The sequence below is a fragment of the Lissotriton helveticus genome, chromosome 10, assembly GCF_964261635.1.
Source record: "Lissotriton helveticus chromosome 10, aLisHel1.1, whole genome shotgun sequence".
Classification (NCBI taxonomy): Eukaryota; Metazoa; Chordata; class Amphibia; order Caudata; family Salamandridae; genus Lissotriton; species Lissotriton helveticus.
In genome coordinates this window covers 591,692,130-591,707,554 of record NC_136071.1, presented here as the reverse complement: position 1 = coordinate 591,707,554, position 15,425 = coordinate 591,692,130, and the positions used below count along the sequence as shown (strand labels likewise).

At 47.4% G+C, this 15,425-nt stretch overlaps 26 non-coding genes across 26 annotated transcripts; all 26 read left to right on the top strand.

The window, feature by feature from the left end:
• Positions 1–198: 198 nt before the first annotated feature.
• Positions 199–310, top strand: TRNAL-CAA (transfer RNA leucine (anticodon CAA)). The gene is made up of 2 exons: positions 199–236; positions 265–310. It is a non-coding gene; the product is annotated as a tRNA-Leu (tRNA).
• Positions 311–1,250: 940 nt separating this feature from the next.
• TRNAP-CGG (transfer RNA proline (anticodon CGG)) lies at positions 1,251–1,322 on the top strand. Its single transcript has one exon. It is a non-coding gene; the product is annotated as a tRNA-Pro (tRNA).
• Positions 1,323–1,706: 384 nt separating this feature from the next.
• Positions 1,707–1,779, top strand: TRNAV-UAC (transfer RNA valine (anticodon UAC)). Its single transcript has one exon. It is a non-coding gene; the product is annotated as a tRNA-Val (tRNA).
• A 434-nt stretch (positions 1,780–2,213) lies between these two features.
• On the top strand, positions 2,214–2,285 carry TRNAP-AGG (transfer RNA proline (anticodon AGG)). The gene has a single exon. It is a non-coding gene; the product is annotated as a tRNA-Pro (tRNA).
• Positions 2,286–2,670: 385 nt separating this feature from the next.
• TRNAV-AAC (transfer RNA valine (anticodon AAC)) lies at positions 2,671–2,743 on the top strand. Its single transcript has one exon. It is a non-coding gene; the product is annotated as a tRNA-Val (tRNA).
• Positions 2,744–3,038: 295 nt separating this feature from the next.
• Positions 3,039–3,150, top strand: TRNAL-CAA (transfer RNA leucine (anticodon CAA)). The gene is made up of 2 exons: positions 3,039–3,076; positions 3,105–3,150. It is a non-coding gene; the product is annotated as a tRNA-Leu (tRNA).
• Positions 3,151–4,090: 940 nt separating this feature from the next.
• On the top strand, positions 4,091–4,162 carry TRNAP-CGG (transfer RNA proline (anticodon CGG)). Its single transcript has one exon. It is a non-coding gene; the product is annotated as a tRNA-Pro (tRNA).
• A 384-nt stretch (positions 4,163–4,546) lies between these two features.
• Positions 4,547–4,619, top strand: TRNAV-UAC (transfer RNA valine (anticodon UAC)). Its single transcript has one exon. It is a non-coding gene; the product is annotated as a tRNA-Val (tRNA).
• A 434-nt stretch (positions 4,620–5,053) lies between these two features.
• Positions 5,054–5,125, top strand: TRNAP-AGG (transfer RNA proline (anticodon AGG)). The gene has a single exon. It is a non-coding gene; the product is annotated as a tRNA-Pro (tRNA).
• A 385-nt stretch (positions 5,126–5,510) lies between these two features.
• Positions 5,511–5,583, top strand: TRNAV-AAC (transfer RNA valine (anticodon AAC)). The gene has a single exon. It is a non-coding gene; the product is annotated as a tRNA-Val (tRNA).
• A 295-nt stretch (positions 5,584–5,878) lies between these two features.
• TRNAL-CAA (transfer RNA leucine (anticodon CAA)) lies at positions 5,879–5,990 on the top strand. Its single transcript has 2 exons — positions 5,879–5,916; positions 5,945–5,990. It is a non-coding gene; the product is annotated as a tRNA-Leu (tRNA).
• Positions 5,991–6,930: 940 nt separating this feature from the next.
• On the top strand, positions 6,931–7,002 carry TRNAP-CGG (transfer RNA proline (anticodon CGG)). The gene has a single exon. It is a non-coding gene; the product is annotated as a tRNA-Pro (tRNA).
• Positions 7,003–7,386: 384 nt separating this feature from the next.
• Positions 7,387–7,459, top strand: TRNAV-UAC (transfer RNA valine (anticodon UAC)). The gene has a single exon. It is a non-coding gene; the product is annotated as a tRNA-Val (tRNA).
• Positions 7,460–7,893: 434 nt separating this feature from the next.
• TRNAP-AGG (transfer RNA proline (anticodon AGG)) lies at positions 7,894–7,965 on the top strand. The gene has a single exon. It is a non-coding gene; the product is annotated as a tRNA-Pro (tRNA).
• Positions 7,966–8,350: 385 nt separating this feature from the next.
• Positions 8,351–8,423, top strand: TRNAV-AAC (transfer RNA valine (anticodon AAC)). Its single transcript has one exon. It is a non-coding gene; the product is annotated as a tRNA-Val (tRNA).
• Positions 8,424–8,718: 295 nt separating this feature from the next.
• On the top strand, positions 8,719–8,830 carry TRNAL-CAA (transfer RNA leucine (anticodon CAA)). The gene is made up of 2 exons: positions 8,719–8,756; positions 8,785–8,830. It is a non-coding gene; the product is annotated as a tRNA-Leu (tRNA).
• Positions 8,831–9,770: 940 nt separating this feature from the next.
• Positions 9,771–9,842, top strand: TRNAP-CGG (transfer RNA proline (anticodon CGG)). The gene has a single exon. It is a non-coding gene; the product is annotated as a tRNA-Pro (tRNA).
• A 384-nt stretch (positions 9,843–10,226) lies between these two features.
• On the top strand, positions 10,227–10,299 carry TRNAV-UAC (transfer RNA valine (anticodon UAC)). The gene has a single exon. It is a non-coding gene; the product is annotated as a tRNA-Val (tRNA).
• Positions 10,300–10,733: 434 nt separating this feature from the next.
• On the top strand, positions 10,734–10,805 carry TRNAP-AGG (transfer RNA proline (anticodon AGG)). Its single transcript has one exon. It is a non-coding gene; the product is annotated as a tRNA-Pro (tRNA).
• Positions 10,806–11,190: 385 nt separating this feature from the next.
• TRNAV-AAC (transfer RNA valine (anticodon AAC)) lies at positions 11,191–11,263 on the top strand. Its single transcript has one exon. It is a non-coding gene; the product is annotated as a tRNA-Val (tRNA).
• Positions 11,264–11,558: 295 nt separating this feature from the next.
• Positions 11,559–11,670, top strand: TRNAL-CAA (transfer RNA leucine (anticodon CAA)). Its single transcript has 2 exons — positions 11,559–11,596; positions 11,625–11,670. It is a non-coding gene; the product is annotated as a tRNA-Leu (tRNA).
• A 940-nt stretch (positions 11,671–12,610) lies between these two features.
• On the top strand, positions 12,611–12,682 carry TRNAP-CGG (transfer RNA proline (anticodon CGG)). The gene has a single exon. It is a non-coding gene; the product is annotated as a tRNA-Pro (tRNA).
• A 384-nt stretch (positions 12,683–13,066) lies between these two features.
• TRNAV-UAC (transfer RNA valine (anticodon UAC)) lies at positions 13,067–13,139 on the top strand. The gene has a single exon. It is a non-coding gene; the product is annotated as a tRNA-Val (tRNA).
• A 434-nt stretch (positions 13,140–13,573) lies between these two features.
• Positions 13,574–13,645, top strand: TRNAP-AGG (transfer RNA proline (anticodon AGG)). Its single transcript has one exon. It is a non-coding gene; the product is annotated as a tRNA-Pro (tRNA).
• Positions 13,646–14,030: 385 nt separating this feature from the next.
• Positions 14,031–14,103, top strand: TRNAV-AAC (transfer RNA valine (anticodon AAC)). The gene has a single exon. It is a non-coding gene; the product is annotated as a tRNA-Val (tRNA).
• A 295-nt stretch (positions 14,104–14,398) lies between these two features.
• TRNAL-CAA (transfer RNA leucine (anticodon CAA)) lies at positions 14,399–14,510 on the top strand. Its single transcript has 2 exons — positions 14,399–14,436; positions 14,465–14,510. It is a non-coding gene; the product is annotated as a tRNA-Leu (tRNA).
• Positions 14,511–15,425: the final 915 nt, after the last annotated feature.

Genomic DNA, 15,425 nt, shown 5'->3' with positions numbered 1-15,425 from the left:
ACTTTCTTTACCTTTGCAAGACGAAACAAAGTTATCTGCATCCGTCATCTGGGGGTCGTTCTTGTGCCTATTTTTATTTTATTTAAGCTATGTTGTATTGTTGGGGCCTTTACACCTGTGACATTGCTGTGAAGGTTGTAAGTGGAAACATTGGCAGGTGCAGATAGAAGAGTTAGACCTAAGCCCCCCTCATGAGCCGTCAGGATGGCCGAGTGGTCTAAGGTGCCAGACTCAAGAGAGCTTGATCTTCAGTGTAGCTGAGCCTTCTGGTCTCCTCATGGAGGCGTGGGTTCAAATCCCAATTCTGACAGGTCCCTTTTACACCCGTGAATCTTCCTGTTTTTTGCAGTGCGTTCCCGGCAAACACCACAATCTTTGCAGGAACCTGTAGCATGTGAAGAGAAATCCACCAACAATCAGGCTGGGCCCTCAATCACAATTCCATGGATTCCTGGAAATGACACCTCAGGCACACCTTCCATTAAATTTGCACTCCATCACAGTAACTGCCATGCTGGGTTTCTAACTAAGCAGTTGATCCCATCATTTGTTGTGAGGCTCTCCTGCCACCTTTTGGGCAGAGAAGGCACTGTCCCTGCAAAAACACAGGCAGACATGTTCAACAGGGCTTCCTGGTTATGTGGGAGGAGCAGAATGCCATTGGTCCCCCCTTGCAAATTCTAATTTACATAAGGAAGACAGAGAGGTAGCTGGGAGTAGGCACTGCACACGGGCATTGCACTCTCTCTTATGATTTGCAGCCAATTCTAGATTGAGGCAGGAGGAAAGGAGGTGACTCGCCCAACAATGGCTATACTGAGAAGTCAGCCACTCTGGGTCTCCCAGGTGAGTGTTTCAGGCCTGTGAGCCACTCATATAAATCTCGCCTGATCGAGCCTGATCGAGCGCTGTGCGAGCGCGTTTGAATCCAAATATCAAACCCCTCTTTCTCAGGCGCAGGAAATGGTGGGCCCTTCATTGCTTCTGGTGTGGAAGTCTATGGGGCAAGGGTCCAGGACTTGCAGAGGAGAACAATTGCCAGAAAGTGCTTGCTGTTCTCATCTGTGCCTTTTTTCTGCTCACTGGCTGATAGGAGATTGGCTGCCCCCTTTCTTGCTAGAGTGAAAAAACAACAACTTGAGAGAAAACATGACGTTTTGAGGCTCACTTAGAGGGAGACTAGCCAAATAGCCCTGCTTTTTTTCTGAAAGACGCTTCAGAAATTGTTCAAAATGTCTCCTGGCCACTCAGGCTTGTTGGTCTAGGGGTATGATTCTCGCTTCGGGTGCGAGAGGTCCCGGGTTCAAATCCCGGACGAGCCCATGCTGTGGACATTTTCAGGATGCTTGTAATATAGGAGCATTTCTTCTTTTCAATGCTATAAGACGCTGTGTATGTCGAGAAAGTTCCTTACCCTGCACGCTATTTTCCACTTGTGGCGGGATAAAGGAGTGCAGGACTTCTTTGCAACTGCTTTTCTGGGCCAGACCAGCATGGTAGGAACATTACATGCATAGTGTTTTTCTAGTGTAATTTCAGGATATGGTTTCAAAATCGCCTCTTGGAATAAAAGTGGTCCTCATTCCTGTCTTCCAAAGAAATAGAGACCGGGTAAGGAGAGCCCAACTTTGAGCTTCAAGGACATTGGCCCTTAGTCTGTGCATTCCAGCCCAATACATGCCAACAAGATTCCTGAGTTAGTGTCTGTTTCTGTAGTGTAGTGGTTATCACGTTCGCCTTACACGCGAAAGGTCCCTGGTTCGAGACCGGGCAGAAACAGCGTTTTGCTGTTTTTAACAGTGTTTGCCTTTACTGGCTGACTTTATAGGAAAGCTGAGATAATAGAGGCTGTCTATCCCTCACCAACCTGACGTAGTGTGCTCCAGGGATCTCAGTGACAGCTCGAAAAGAGAAGTGACGATAGCTTGCGCCATTCGCTTGCTCGCCCTTTGCTCTGAAGGGTGGGCCTACTTCATGAAAGCAAGGAATGAGAGCAGAAATGCTTTTCTTGTCCTCACCGCAAGCAGACACTTAGAGAAAACAAACTGTCTGAAGGACAGAGGCTTTTTAATTTCTTGTTTGATGACGGCCATGGAAAAGACAGCAATCATATTGCAGAAGAGAGCAACATGTGCAGTTGCTTGCTTTGGGTGAAGCATTCACCGACTAGCTGCCACTAACCCCTGGAGCCATGTCAGAGGTGACTCTTGCGTGGCTCGTTGGTCTAGGGGTATGATTCTCGCTTAGGGTGCGAGAGGTCCCGGGTTCAAATCCCGGACGAGCCCTTTTTAGAGCTAAACATACAAATTGTACTAAAAATGCACTATGCCTGACTATTTCTAGTAATACTCGGTGCATTGTTGCGCAACATATTCCTAACCTCAGAAGAAAAATGGATCACCGTGCTTTTTCTGCCTACCTGCTTAGTCTCAGTGTGTCCCAGGTGATGCTTTCCCAAGCTGTACTCGCAGACATTTAGGCATCAGATATTTGTCTGTCGATGCCTGCACAAGTAAATTTTGAATACGTCTAATTGCAAGCATGTTGGATGATATCTCTGAGGTTTTCACACTTGTTCTGCACATTCTGAGCCGCTGCTGATACAGCAGAATAGAAGTAGGGTGAAGCCTTGAGAGGAACTTTGCTTTAACAGTAGCAAGCAGCAAGGTCGTTTCTGTAGTGTAGTGGTCATCACGTTCGCCTAACACGCGAAAGGTCCCCGGTTCGAGACCGGGCAGAAACACTGAGCGTTGGCTGCTTTTATGTGCACACTCTAAAACCTTATTATCTGAATGCAAGTTTAAGAAGAGGTGGTCTTTGAAAACAGTGAGCCGTGGGAAACTTTCTTTACCTTTGCAAGACGAAACAAAGTTATCTGCATCCGTCATCTGGGGGTCGTTCTTGTGCCTATTTTTATTTTGTTTAAGCTATGTTGTATTGTTGGGGCCTTTACACCTGTGACATTGCTGTGAAGGTTGTAAGTGGAAACATTGGCAGGTGCAGATAGAAGAGTTAGACCTAAGCCCCCCTCATGAGCCGTCAGGATGGCCGAGTGGTCTAAGGTGCCAGACTCAAGAGAGCTTGATCTTCAGTGTAGCTGAGCCTTCTGGTCTCCTCATGGAGGCGTGGGTTCAAATCCCAATTCTGACAGGTCCCTTTTACACCCGTGAATCTTCCTGTTTTTTGCAGTGCGTTCCCGGCAAACACCACAATCTTTGCAGGAACCTGTAGCATGTGAAGAGAAATCCACCAACAATCAGGCTGGGCCCTCAATCACAATTCCATGGATTTCTGGAAATGACACCTCAGGCACACCTTCCATTAAATTTGCACTCCATCACAGTAACTGCCATGCTGGGTTTCTAACTAAGCAGTTGATCCCATCATTTGTTGTGAGGCTCTCCTGCCACCTTTTGGGCAGAGAAGGCACTGTCCCTGCAAAAACACAGGCAGACATGTTCAACAGGGCTTCCTGGTTATGTGGGAGGAGCAGAATGCCATTGGTCCCCCCTTGCAAATTCTAATTTACATAAGGAAGACAGAGAGGTAGCTGGGAGTAGGCACTGCACACGGGCATTGCACTCTCTCTTATGATTTGCAGCCAATTCTAGATTGAGGCAGGAGGAAAGGAGGTGACTCGCCCAACAATGGCTATACTGAGAAGTCAGCCACTCTGGGTCTCCCAGGTGAGTGTTTCAGGCCTGTGAGCCACTCATATAAATCTCGCCTGATCGAGCCTGATCGAGCGCTGTGCGAGCGCGTTTGAATCCAAATATCAAACCCCTCTTTCTCAGGCGCAGGAAATGGTGGGCCCTTCATTGCTTCTGGTGTGGAAGTCTATGGGGCAAGGGTCCAGGACTTGCAGAGGAGAACAATTGCCAGAAAGTGCTTGCTGTTCTCATCTGTGCCTTTTTTCTGCTCACTGGCTGATAGGAGATTGGCTGCCCCCTTTCTTGCTAGAGTGAAAAAACAACAACTTGAGAGAAAACATGACGTTTTGAGGCTCACTTAGAGGGAGACTAGCCAAATAGCCCTGCTTTTTTTCTGAAAGACGCTTCAGAAATTGTTCAAAATGTCTCCTGGCCACTCAGGCTTGTTGGTCTAGGGGTATGATTCTCGCTTCGGGTGCGAGAGGTCCCGGGTTCAAATCCCGGACGAGCCCATGCTGTGGACATTTTCAGGATGCTTGTAATATAGGAGCATTTCTTCTTTTCAATGCTATAAGACGCTGTGTATGTCGAGAAAGTTCCTTACCCTGCACGCTATTTTCCACTTGTGGCGGGATAAAGGAGTGCAGGACTTCTTTGCAACTGCTTTTCTGGGCCAGACCAGCATGGTAGGAACATTACATGCATAGTGTTTTTCTAGTGTAATTTCAGGATATGGTTTCAAAATCGCCTCTTGGAATAAAAGTGGTCCTCATTCCTGTCTTCCAAAGAAATAGAGACCGGGTAAGGAGAGCCCAACTTTGAGCTTCAAGGACATTGGCCCTTAGTCTGTGCATTCCAGCCCAATACATGCCAACAAGATTCCTGAGTTAGTGTCTGTTTCTGTAGTGTAGTGGTTATCACGTTCGCCTTACACGCGAAAGGTCCCTGGTTCGAGACCGGGCAGAAACAGCGTTTTGCTGTTTTTAACAGTGTTTGCCTTTACTGGCTGACTTTATAGGAAAGCTGAGATAATAGAGGCTGTCTATCCCTCACCAACCTGACGTAGTGTGCTCCAGGGATCTCAGTGACAGCTCGAAAAGAGAAGTGACGATAGCTTGCGCCATTCGCTTGCTCGCCCTTTGCTCTGAAGGGTGGGCCTACTTCATGAAAGCAAGGAATGAGAGCAGAAATGCTTTTCTTGTCCTCACCGCAAGCAGACACTTAGAGAAAACAAACTGTCTGAAGGACAGAGGCTTTTTAATTTCTTGTTTGATGACGGCCATGGAAAAGACAGCAATCATATTGCAGAAGAGAGCAACATGTGCAGTTGCTTGCTTTGGGTGAAGCATTCACCGACTAGCTGCCACTAACCCCTGGAGCCATGTCAGAGGTGACTCTTGCGTGGCTCGTTGGTCTAGGGGTATGATTCTCGCTTAGGGTGCGAGAGGTCCCGGGTTCAAATCCCGGACGAGCCCTTTTTAGAGCTAAACATACAAATCGTACTAAAAATGCACTATGCCTGACTATTTCTAGTAATACTCGGTGCATTGTTGCGCAACATATTCCTAACCTCAGAAGAAAAATGGATCACCGTGCTTTTTCTGCCTACCTGCTTAGTCTCAGTGTGTCCCAGGTGATGCTTTCCCAAGCTGTACTCGCAGACATTTAGGCATCAGATATTTGTCTGTCGATGCCTGCACAAGTACATTTTGAATACGTCTAATTGCAAGCATGTTGGATGATATCTCTGAGGTTTTCACACTTGTTCTGCACATTCTGAGCCGCTGCTGATACAGCAGAATAGAAGTAGGGTGAAGCCTTGAGAGGAACTTTGCTTTAACAGTAGCAAGCAGCAAGGTCGTTTCTGTAGTGTAGTGGTCATCACGTTCGCCTAACACGCGAAAGGTCCCCGGTTCGAGACCGGGCAGAAACACTGAGCGTTGGCTGCTTTTATGTGCACACTCTAAAACCTTATTATCTGAATGCAAGTTTAAGAAGAGGTGGTCTTTGAACACAGTGAGCCGTGGGAAACTTTCTTTACCTTTGCAAGACGAAACAAAGTTATCTGCATCCGTCATCTGGGGGTCGTTCTTGTGCCTATTTTTATTTTATTTAAGCTATGTTGTATTGTTGGGGCCTTTACACCTGTGACATTGCTGTGAAGGTTGTAAGTGGAAACATTGGCAGGTGCAGATAGAAGAGTTAGACCTAAGCCCCCCTCATGAGCCGTCAGGATGGCCGAGTGGTCTAAGGTGCCAGACTCAAGAGAGCTTGATCTTCAGTGTAGCTGAGCCTTCTGGTCTCCTCATGGAGGCGTGGGTTCAAATCCCAATTCTGACAGGTCCCTTTTACACCCGTGAATCTTCCTGTTTTTTGCAGTGCGTTCCCGGCAAACACCACAATCTTTGCAGGAACCTGTAGCATGTGAAGAGAAATCCACCAACAATCAGGCTGGGCCCTCAATCACAATTCCATGGATTTCTGGAAATGACACCTCAGGCACACCTTCCATTAAATTTGCACTCCATCACAGTAACTGCCATGCTGGGTTTCTAACTAAGCAGTTGATCCCATCATTTGTTGTGAGGCTCTCCTGCCACCTTTTGGGCAGAGAAGGCACTGTCCCTGCAAAAACACAGGCAGACATGTTCAACAGGGCTTCCTGGTTATGTGGGAGGAGCAGAATGCCATTGGTCCCCCCTTGCAAATTCTAATTTACATAAGGAAGACAGAGAGGTAGCTGGGAGTAGGCACTGCACACGGGCATTGCACTCTCTCTTATGATTTGCAGCCAATTCTAGATTGAGGCAGGAGGAAAGGAGGTGACTCGCCCAACAATGGCTATACTGAGAAGTCAGCCACTCTGGGTCTCCCAGGTGAGTGTTTCAGGCCTGTGAGCCACTCATATAAATCTCGCCTGATCGAGCCTGATCGAGCGCTGAGCGAGCGCGTTTGAATCCAAATATCAAACCCCTCTTTCTCAGGCGCAGGAAATGGTGGGCCCTTCATTGCTTCTGGTGTGGAAGTCTATGGGGCAAGGGTCCAGGACTTGCAGAGGAGAACAATTGCCAGAAAGTGCTTGCTGTTCTCATCTGTGCCTTTTTTCTGCTCACTGGCTGATAGGAGATTGGCTGCCCCCTTTCTTGCTAGAGTGAAAAAACAACAACTTGAGAGAAAACATGACGTTGTGAGGCTCACTTAGAGGGAGACTAGCCAAATAGCCCTGCTTTTTTTCTGAAAGACGCTTCAGAAATTGTTCAAAATGTCTCCTGGCCACTCAGGCTCGTTGGTCTAGGGGTATGATTCTCGCTTCGGGTGCGAGAGGTCCTGGGTTCAAATCCCGGACGAGCCCATGCTGTGGACATTTTCAGGATGCTTGTAATATAGGAGCATTTCTTCTTTTCAATGCTATAAGACGCTGTGTATGTCGAGAAAGTTCCTTACCCTGCACGCTATTTTCCACTTGTGGCGGGATAAAGGAGTGCAGGACTTCTTTGCAACTGCTTTTCTGGGCCAGACCAGCATGGTAGGAACATTACATGCATAGTGTTTTTCTAGTGTAATTTCAGGATATGGTTTCAAAATCGCCTCTTGGAATAAAAGTGGTCCTCATTCCTGTCTTCCAAAGAAATAGAGACCGGGTAAGGAGAGCCCAACTTTGAGCTTCAAGGACATTGGCCCTTAGTCTGTGCATTCCAGCCCAATACATGCCAACAAGATTCCTGAGTTAGTGTCTGTTTCTGTAGTGTAGTGGTTATCACGTTCGCCTTACACGCGAAAGGTCCCTGGTTCGAGACCGGGCAGAAACAGCGTTTTGCTGTTTTTAACAGTGTTTGCCTTTACTGGCTGACTTTATAGGAAAGCTGAGATAATAGAGGCTGTCTATCCCTCACCAACCTGACGTAGTGTGCTCCAGGGATCTCAGTGACAGCTCGAAAAGAGAAGTGACGATAGCTTGCGCCATTCGCTTGCTCGCCCTTTGCTCTGAAGGGTGGGCCTACTTCATGAAAGCAAGGAATGAGAGCAGAAATGCTTTTCTTGTCCTCACCGCAAGCAGACACTTAGAGAAAACAAACTGTCTGAAGGACAGAGGCTTTTTAATTTCTTGTTTGATGACGGCCATGGAAAAGACAGCAATCATATTGCAGAAGAGAGCAACATGTGCAGTTGCTTGCTTTGGGTGAAGCATTCACCGACTAGCTGCCACTAACCCCTGGAGCCATGTCAGAGGTGACTCTTGCGTGGCTCGTTGGTCTAGGGGTATGATTCTCGCTTAGGGTGCGCGAGGTCCCGGGTTCAAATCCCGGACGAGCCCTTTTTAGAGCTAAACATACAAATTGTACTAAAAATGCACTATGCCTGACTATTTCTAGTAATACTCGGTGCATTGTTGCGCAACATATTCCTAACCTCAGAAGAAAAATGGATCACCGTGCTTTTTCTGCCTACCTGCTTAGTCTCAGTGTGTCCCAGGTGATGCTTTCCCAAGCTGTACTCGCAGACATTTAGGCATCAGATATTTGTCTGTCGATGCCTGCACAAGTAAATTTTGAATACGTCTAATTGCAAGCATGTTGGATGATATCTCTGAGGTTTTCACACTTGTTCTGCACATTCTGAGCCGCTGCTGATACAGCAGAATAGAAGTAGGGTGAAGCCTTGAGAGGAACTTTGCTTTAACAGTAGCAAGCAGCAAGGTCGTTTCTGTAGTGTAGTGGTCATCACGTTCGCCTAACACGCGAAAGGTCCCCGGTTCGAGACCGGGCAGAAACACTGAGCGTTGGCTGCTTTTATGTGCACACTCTAAAACCTTATTATCTGAATGCAAGTTTAAGAAGAGGTGGTCTTTGAAAACAGTGAGCCGTGGGAAACTTTCTTTACCTTTGCAAGACGAAACAAAGTTATCTGCATCCGTCATCTGGGGGTCGTTCTTGTGCCTATTTTTATTTTGTTTAAGCTATGTTGTATTGTTGGGGCCTTTACACCTGTGACATTGCTGTGAAGGTTGTAAGTGGAAACATTGGCAGGTGCAGATAGAAGAGTTAGACCTAAGCCCCCCTCATGAGCCGTCAGGATGGCCGAGTGGTCTAAGGTGCCAGACTCAAGAGAGCTTGATCTTCAGTGTAGCTGAGCCTTCTGGTCTCCTCATGGAGGCGTGGGTTCAAATCCCAATTCTGACAGGTCCCTTTTACACCCGTGAATCTTCCTGTTTTTTGCAGTGCGTTCCCGGCAAACACCACAATCTTTGCAGGAACCTGTAGCATGTGAAGAGAAATCCACCAACAATCAGGCTGGGCCCTCAATCACAATTCCATGGATTTCTGGAAATGACACCTCAGGCACACCTTCCATTAAATTTGCACTCCATCACAGTAACTGCCATGCTGGGTTTCTAACTAAGCAGTTGATCCCATCATTTGTTGTGAGGCTCTCCTGCCACCTTTTGGGCAGAGAAGGCACTGTCCCTGCAAAAACACAGGCAGACATGTTCAACAGGGCTTCCTGGTTATGTGGGAGGAGCAGAATGCCATTGGTCCCCCCTTGCAAATTCTAATTTACATAAGGAAGACAGAGAGGTAGCTGGGAGTAGGCACTGCACACGGGCATTGCACTCTCTCTTATGATTTGCAGCCAATTCTAGATTGAGGCAGGAGGAAAGGAGGTGACTCGCCCAACAATGGCTATACTGAGAAGTCAGCCACTCTGGGTCTCCCAGGTGAGTGTTTCAGGCCTGTGAGCCACTCATATAAATCTCGCCTGATCGAGCCTGATCGAGCGCTGTGCGAGCGCGTTTGAATCCAAATATCAAACCCCTCTTTCTCAGGCGCAGGAAATGGTGGGCCCTTCATTGCTTCTGGTGTGGAAGTCTATGGGGCAAGGGTCCAGGACTTGCAGAGGAGAACAATTGCCAGAAAGTGCTTGCTGTTCTCATCTGTGCCTTTTTTCTGCTCACTGGCTGATAGGAGATTGGCTGCCCCCTTTCTTGCTAGAGTGAAAAAACAACAACGTGAGAGAAAACATGACGTTTTGAGGCTCACTTAGAGGGAGACTAGCCAAATAGCCCTGCTTTTTTTCTGAAAGACGCTTCAGAAATTGTTCAAAATGTCTCCTGGCCACTCAGGCTTGTTGGTCTAGGGGTATGATTCTCGCTTCGGGTGCGAGAGGTCCCGGGTTCAAATCCCGGACGAGCCCATGCTGTGGACATTTTCAGGATGCTTGTAATATAGGAGCATTTCTTCTTTTCAATGCTATAAGACGCTGTGTATGTCGAGAAAGTTCCTTACCCTGCACGCTATTTTCCACTTGTGGCGGGATAAAGGAGTGCAGGACTTCTTTGCAACTGCTTTTCTGGGCCAGACCAGCATGGTAGGAACATTACATGCATAGTGTTTTTCTAGTGTAATTTCAGGATATGGTTTCAAAATCGCCTCTTGGAATAAAAGTGGTCCTCATTCCTGTCTTCCAAAGAAATAGAGACCGGGTAAGGAGAGCCCAACTTTGAGCTTCAAGGACATTGGCCCTTAGTCTGTGCATTCCAGCCCAATACATGCCAACAAGATTCCTGAGTTAGTGTCTGTTTCTGTAGTGTAGTGGTTATCACGTTCGCCTTACACGCGAAAGGTCCCTGGTTCGAGACCGGGCAGAAACAGCGTTTTGCTGTTTTTAACAGTGTTTGCCTTTACTGGCTGACTTTATAGGAAAGCTGAGATAATAGAGGCTGTCTATCCCTCACCAACCTGACGTAGTGTGCTCCAGGGATCTCAGTGACAGCTCGAAAAGAGAAGTGACGATAGCTTGCGCCATTCGCTTGCTCGCCCTTTGCTCTGAAGGGTGGGCCTACTTCATGAAAGCAAGGAATGAGAGCAGAAATGCTTTTCTTGTCCTCACCGCAAGCAGACACTTAGAGAAAACAAACTGTCTGAAGGACAGAGGCTTTTTAATTTCTTGTTTGATGACGGCCATGGAAAAGACAGCAATCATATTGCAGAAGAGAGCAACATGTGCAGTTGCTTGCTTTGGGTGAAGCATTCACCGACTAGCTGCCACTAACCCCTGGAGCCATGTCAGAGGTGACTCTTGCGTGGCTCGTTGGTCTAGGGGTATGATTCTCGCTTAGGGTGCGAGAGGTCCCGGGTTCAAATCCCGGACGAGCCCTTTTTAGAGCTAAACATACAAATCGTACTAAAAATGCACTATGCCTGACTATTTCTAGTAATACTCGGTGCATTGTTGCGCAACATATTCCTAACCTCAGAAGAAAAATGGATCACCGTGCTTTTTCTGCCTACCTGCTTAGTCTCAGTGTGTCCCAGGTGATGCTTTCCCAAGCTGTACTCGCAGACATTTAGGCATCAGATATTTGTCTGTCGATGCCTGCACAAGTACATTTTGAATACGTCTAATTGCAAGCATGTTGGATGATATCTCTGAGGTTTTCACACTTGTTCTGCACATTCTGAGCCGCTGCTGATACAGCAGAATAGAAGTAGGGTGAAGCCTTGAGAGGAACTTTGCTTTAACAGTAGCAAGCAGCAAGGTCGTTTCTGTAGTGTAGTGGTCATCACGTTCGCCTAACACGCGAAAGGTCCCCGGTTCGAGACCGGGCAGAAACACTGAGCGTTGGCTGCTTTTATGTGCACACTCTAAAACCTTATTATCTGAATGCAAGTTTAAGAAGAGGTGGTCTTTGAACACAGTGAGCCGTGGGAAACTTTCTTTACCTTTGCAAGACGAAACAAAGTTATCTGCATCCGTCATCTGGGGGTCGTTCTTGTGCCTATTTTTATTTTATTTAAGCTATGTTGTATTGTTGGGGCCTTTACACCTGTGACATTGCTGTGAAGGTTGTAAGTGGAAACATTGGCAGGTGCAGATAGAAGAGTTAGACCTAAGCCCCCCTCATGAGCCGTCAGGATGGCCGAGTGGTCTAAGGTGCCAGACTCAAGAGAGCTTGATCTTCAGTGTAGCTGAGCCTTCTGGTCTCCTCATGGAGGCGTGGGTTCAAATCCCAATTCTGACAGGTCCCTTTTACACCCGTGAATCTTCCTGTTTTTTGCAGTGCGTTCCCGGCAAACACCACAATCTTTGCAGGAACCTGTAGCATGTGAAGAGAAATCCACCAACAATCAGGCTGGGCCCTCAATCACAATTCCATGGATTTCTGGAAATGACACCTCAGGCACACCTTCCATTAAATTTGCACTCCATCACAGTAACTGCCATGCTGGGTTTCTAACTAAGCAGTTGATCCCATCATTTGTTGTGAGGCTCTCCTGCCACCTTTTGGGCAGAGAAGGCACTGTCCCTGCAAAAACACAGGCAGACATGTTCAACAGGGCTTCCTGGTTATGTGGGAGGAGCAGAATGCCATTGGTCCCCCCTTGCAAATTCTAATTTACATAAGGAAGACAGAGAAGTAGCTGGGAGTAGGCACTGCACACGGGCATTGCACTCTCTCTTATGATTTGCAGCCAATTCTAGATTGAGGCAGGAGGAAAGGAGGTGACTCGCCCAACAATGGCTATACTGAGAAGTCAGCCACTCTGGGTCTCCCAGGTGAGTGTTTCAGGCCTGTGAGCCACTCATATAAATCTCGCCTGATCGAGCCTGATCGAGCGCTGTGCGAGCGCGTTTGAATCCAAATATCAAACCCCTCTTTCTCAGGCGCAGGAAATGGTGGGCCCTTCATTGCTTCTGGTGTGGAAGTCTATGGGGCAAGGGTCCAGGACTTGCAGAGGAGAACAATTGCCAGAAAGTGCTTGCTGTTCTCATCTGTGCCTTTTTTCTGCTCACTGGCTGATAGGAGATTGGCTGCCCCCTTTCTTGCTAGAGTGAAAAAACAACAACTTGAGAGAAAACATGACGTTTTGAGGCTCACTTAGAGGGAGACTAGCCAAATAGCCCTGCTTTTTTTCTGAAAGACGCTTCAGAAATTGTTCAAAATGTCTCCTGGCCACTCAGGCTTGTTGGTCTAGGGGTATGATTCTCGCTTCGGGTGCGAGAGGTCCCGGGTTCAAATCCCGGACGAGCCCATGCTGTGGACATTTTCAGGATGCTTGTAATATAGGAGCATTTCTTCTTTTCAATGCTATAAGACGCTGTGTATGTCGAGAAAGTTCCTTACCCTGCACGCTATTTTCCACTTGTGGCGGGATAAAGGAGTGCAGGACTTCTTTGCAACTGCTTTTCTGGGCCAGACCAGCATGGTAGGAACATTACATGCATAGTGTTTTTCTAGTGTAATTTCAGGATATGGTTTCAAAATCGCCTCTTGGAATAAAAGTGGTCCTCATTCCTGTCTTCCAAAGAAATAGAGACCGGGTAAGGAGAGCCCAACTTTGAGCTTCAAGGACATTGGCCCTTAGTCTGTGCATTCCAGCCCAATACATGCCAACAAGATTCCTGAGTTAGTGTCTGTTTCTGTAGTGTAGTGGTTATCACGTTCGCCTTACACGCGAAAGGTCCCTGGTTCGAGACCGGGCAGAAACAGCGTTTTGCTGTTTTTAACAGTGTTTGCCTTTACTGGCTGACTTTATAGGAAAGCTGAGATAATAGAGGCTGTCTATCCCTCACCAACCTGACGTAGTGTGCTCCAGGGATCTCAGTGACAGCTCGAAAAGAGAAGTGACGATAGCTTGCGCCATTCGCTTGCTCGCCCTTTGCTCTGAAGGGTGGGCCTACTTCATGAAAGCAAGGAATGAGAGCAGAAATGCTTTTCTTGTCCTCACCGCAAGCAGACACTTAGAGAAAACAAACTGTCTGAAGGACAGAGGCTTTTTAATTTCTTGTTTGATGACGGCCATGGAAAAGACAGCAATCATATTGCAGAAGAGAGCAACATGTGCAGTTGCTTGCTTTGGGTGAAGCATTCACCGACTAGCTGCCACTAACCCCTGGAGCCATGTCAGAGGTGACTCTTGCGTGGCTCGTTGGTCTAGGGGTATGATTCTCGCTTAGGGTGCGAGAGGTCCCGGGTTCAAATCCCGGACGAGCCCTTTTTAGAGCTAAACATACAAATCGTACTAAAAATGCACTATGCCTGACTATTTCTAGTAATACTCGGTGCATTGTTGCGCAACATATTCCTAACCTCAGAAGAAAAATGGATCACCGTGCTTTTTCTGCCTACCTGCTTAGTCTCAGTGTGTCCCAGGTGATGCTTTCCCAAGCTGTACTCGCAGACATTTAGGCATCAGATATTTGTCTGTCGATGCCTGCACAAGTACATTTTGAATACGTCTAATTGCAAGCATGTTGGATGATATCTCTGAGGTTTTCACACTTGTTCTGCACATTCTGAGCCGCTGCTGATACAGCAGAATAGAAGTAGGGTGAAGCCTTGAGAGGAACTTTGCTTTAACAGTAGCAAGCAGCAAGGTCGTTTCTGTAGTGTAGTGGTCATCACGTTCGCCTAACACGCGAAAGGTCCCCGGTTCGAGACCGGGCAGAAACACTGAGCGTTGGCTGCTTTTATGTGCACACTCTAAAACCTTATTATCTGAATGCAAGTTTAAGAAGAGGTGGTCTTTGAACACAGTGAGCCGTGGGAAACTTTCTTTACCTTTGCAAGACGAAACAAAGTTATCTGCATCCGTCATCTGGGGGTCGTTCTTGTGCCTATTTTTATTTTATTTAAGCTATGTTGTATTGTTGGGGCCTTTACACCTGTGACATTGCTGTGAAGGTTGTAAGTGGAAACATTGGCAGGTGCAGATAGAAGAGTTAGACCTAAGCCCCCCTCATGAGCCGTCAGGATGGCCGAGTGGTCTAAGGTGCCAGACTCAAGAGAGCTTGATCTTCAGTGTAGCTGAGCCTTCTGGTCTCCTCATGGAGGCGTGGGTTCAAATCCCAATTCTGACAGGTCCCTTTTACACCCGTGAATCTTCCTGTTTTTTGCAGTGCGTTCCCGGCAAACACCACAATCTTTGCAGGAACCTGTAGCATGTGAAGAGAAATCCACCAACAATCAGGCTGGGCCCTCAATCACAATTCCATGGATTTCTGGAAATGACACCTCAGGCACACCTTCCATTAAATTTGCACTCCATCACAGTAACTGCCATGCTGGGTTTCTAACTAAGCAGTTGATCCCATCATTTGTTGTGAGGCTCTCCTGCCACCTTTTGGGCAGAGAAGGCACTGTCCCTGCAAAAACACAGGCAGACATGTTCAACAGGGCTTCCTGGTTATGTGGGAGGAGCAGAATGCCATTGGTCCCCCCTTGCAAATTCTAATTTACATAAGGAAGACAGAGAGGTAGCTGGGAGTAGGCACTGCACACGGGCATTGCACTCTCTCTTATGATTTGCAGCCAATTCTAGATTGAGGCAGGAGGAAAGGAGGTGACTCGCCCAACAATGGCTATACTGAGAAGTCAGCCACTCTGGGTCTCCCAGGTGAGTGTTTCAGGCCTGTGAGCCACTCATATAAATCTCGCCTGATCGAGCCTGATCGAGCGCTGAGCGAGCGCGTTTGAATCCAAATATCAAACCCCTCTTTCTCAGGCGCAGGAAATGGTGGGCCCTTCATTGCTTCTGGTGTGGAAGTCTATGGGGCAAGGGTCCAGGACTTGCAGAGGAGAACAATTGCCAGAAAGTGCTTGCTGTTCTCATCTGTGCCTTTTTTCTGCTCACTGGCTGATAGGAGATTGGCTGCCCCCTTTCTTGCTAGAGTGAAAAAACAACAACTTGAGAGAAAACATGACGTTGTGAGGCTCACTTAGAGGGAGACTAGCCAAATAGCCCTGCTTTTTTTCTGAAAGACGCTTCAGAAATT